The sequence below is a fragment of the Alligator sinensis genome, unplaced genomic scaffold, assembly GCF_000455745.1.
Source record: "Alligator sinensis unplaced genomic scaffold, ASM45574v1 scaffold1329_1, whole genome shotgun sequence".
Lineage (NCBI taxonomy): Eukaryota > Metazoa > Chordata > Crocodylia > Alligatoridae > Alligator > Alligator sinensis.
The window spans coordinates 220700-221039 of record NW_005842460.1 but is presented as its reverse complement, the minus strand read 5'-3'; positions in this window follow the sequence as shown (position 1 = coordinate 221039).

The window sequence follows — 340 nt, the reverse complement described above, 5'->3', positions numbered from 1 at the left end:
ACGCTGCAGGTGAGCCCCCCGCCCCCGTCCCCGCAGCTGCCCAGCACATGGGCATGGGCTGGGCCCCAGCTGCCCGGCAGCCTTGGCCAGGCCGGGGGTGGGCAGCTAGGTGGGGGAAGGGGGCATGAGGCTTTCATCCCTATAACCCAAGCCCTGATGCCTTCACCTGTGCCCTTGCGCCCCTGTCCTGCCCCTCCCGGGCGGGTGGAGGAGCACAGGGAAGCCACCATGGGCCCCCGAGACCCGTCCTGCCCGCGCTCACCCTGCGTCCTTCCCTCAGACGGGCATCGTACTGAGTAGACCGGTCCTGAGAGGAGAGGACGGCGACAAGCCTGCCCCG